This window comes from Cynara cardunculus (genome assembly GCF_001531365.2).
Source record: "Cynara cardunculus var. scolymus isolate 2C chromosome LG 8, CcrdV1, whole genome shotgun sequence".
Lineage (NCBI taxonomy): Eukaryota > Viridiplantae > Streptophyta > Magnoliopsida > Asterales > Asteraceae > Cynara > Cynara cardunculus.
The window spans coordinates 17,694,076-17,696,981 of NC_037535.1; positions in this window are offsets into that span (position 1 = coordinate 17,694,076).

Sequence of the window (2,906 nt, forward strand, 5' to 3'; positions counted from 1 at the left end):
ATCGCCTAGAAACACCAAAGTTTTATTTCAAGCAATACAATAATACAATATTGCTAATGTAGAACAAATTTAGTGTTTGTTTGACAATATGAAAACAAAACAGAGTTGATATGAAATACGATGTGCAAGTGAAAGTGAAACATTAAAGTGTTCTTTCATATTGTACAACAACATAATGTCGTTAATGTTAAAAAACAAATTGTTGTTTCAAAAGGTGAAACAATGTAGCATTTGTTTCACAATTTAAAAATAAAACAAAACAAAAGTTGAAGTGAAATGGGATGTAAAACACTAAAATATGAAACAACACCATGTTGCTAATGTGAAACAGTGTAGTACTGCATCACCATGATGTTTCATGGTGAGACAACACTACATGGTGAAACAGTACTACACTGTTTCACATTAGCAACATGGTGTTGTTTCATAATATGAAACAACACTTTAGTGTTTTACATCTCATTTTACTTCAACTTTTGTTTCGTTTTATTTTCAAATTGTGTAACAAATACTACAAACAAAGGGAAATGTGATGTGAAATACCAAATGTTATTTCACAAGGTGAAATAATACGAGTTACTCATCCAATTAATCATCCGATGGCTATCCAGTCGTTCATCCAACCATTATCCAACTATCATCCAATTAACTTATTTTCAAATTGCTTAAATTGAAACTTGTTTTATGTGAGCCTTTGAATTTTTAACTTCTCTTGTGTTGGTTTTAACACATATTAAAAGTGATTAATTAATTTGTATCATTATTAGAGAATTGGATTGAATTAACACACTAGATGAATTCAATGTCATCGGATCATTCATTGGATATCCAATAAAAGTATCCAATGGATGGAATCGAACCGATCCAATCATCCATTGGATTAGGTTGAATCAGAACGGTTATCCAACGTTAATCGGATCGGATCAGTTGGCAAAATCCAACATCCAATGAATGATTGGATCGGTTCGGTTCCGCTCACATCCAATGGATGTCAACCGATGAACGGGCCTAACCAAATCTATTATTGAAAACGGAAGTTGAGAGAGAGGAAGGTGATTAGATAAAATTGTCCCTCACTAACGAAAAGTTAACTGAAATAGTTAGTAGGAAGGACCATATCCATTATAAAAATGAAACTATAGTATAGAGACGTTCCTCGTTAATTATTTTTTCGGAAGATCTTACTCGTTAATTTATATAAACCATATGGACCAAATTTATATTTAAGTCTTATTTTATTTGAAGAAAAAATTATGACATTAATTTAAAATTCGTTGAATATGATTTTTGGAAATATTGAAATAAAAACAAGTGATTTTTTGTTAGTTATTTGCCAACAAAAATATGTAATAGAAATAGAAGGCTAGAGATTAAGGGATGGTTTACCTAAATGATTATCCGGTAATTTTTTATCTTTAGAAGCTAATATTATAATTTATTTTGTCGGGTAAGATTGTAGTATATCAAAATGATATCGTATGCAATAATTTATTCGGTAAGCACTTACTCGGGTAAAAGTCGTCACCTTCACTTATCGAGTAAGACTGTTCATCTTTATCATTATTCTTACTGGGTAAGATTTTTGACCCTTATCATGTTCATTCGGTAAGGAAAATTACCCAGTAAACACTTACTGGACACCACAACAAAATTGGGTTTATAGGACGCTCCCAATCTCTAAGCGTCCCAATAGACCACTTTATAGAACTTAATTTATAGGACCAAAATATGAAGCGTTAAAGGTGTTGTAATAGGTTAATATGACACTTTTGGCCATCTTAACAAGTTTTTTAGAATATTTTTAATACAAAGTGTCGCATTAGCAACTTTATAGAACACTTTTGATAAAGTGTCCTATAAACTCAATTTTTTGATAGGACATTTATTTTTATAGGACAGTATTTCAAATAGTGTCCTATAAAGTTGCTAATGAGATGTTTTATATTAAAAGTGTTCTAAAAAACTTGTTACGAAATCAAAAAACGTCATATAAACTTATTACAACGCTTTTAGATAAGACATATAAACTAAGTTCTATAAAGAGGTCTATTAAGACGCTTAGAAATTGGGAGTGTCCTATAAACCCGATTTTGTTATAGTGGGATAAGCGTTTAATAAACGGCCCCTAAAATTGAACAAGTTACTCGTACTCGACAATCAATGAAAACTTTTTAAATTATATTTCTAACTAATTTTATAAATAAAAAAATTTACATTAATAATGTATTTTTAATTAATTTAACAAATTTAAATTTAAATTATTTAAGTGGAGTACGTCGTTAAATTATACATTAAATTAAATATTTTATTTTTTGTTATTAAATTGAATAAGGAATTTAAATTTAAAAAAAAAGGGAAAAGTCTAAAAAAACCCAAAGACTTTAGTGTTTGGAATGATTAAGTCTTTGGACAATTTTTTGGAACAAATAAGTTCTTGGACATTTCAAAACATGTTAAATAACTCTTTGGACATTCCAAAACATGTTAAATAACTCTTTGGACAATTTTTTGGAACAAATAAGTCTTTGGACAATTTAAAACATGTTAAATAACTCATTGGACAATTTTTGGAACAATTAAGTCCTTGGACAATCCAAAACATGTTACATAACTCCTTGGACTTTTCTAAAACATGTTGTATACATTCTTATGACTTGTACAACTAGTTAAAGTGGTAAAATAGTGAAAAAAAGTCCGAAAAAACCCCCAATGAACTTTCATATTTTGAACGATTAAGTCCCTAAATATTTTTTGAACCAAAAAGTATTTAGATCTATAAAATTAAACAAATATAACAAAAAAGTACTTACATTTACAAAAAAATAATTACATTTAAATTTTTTTTTTGATAAAATTTATTTTAATTAAAATTAAAATATATTCTTCAATGATTTTTCAAACAAAAA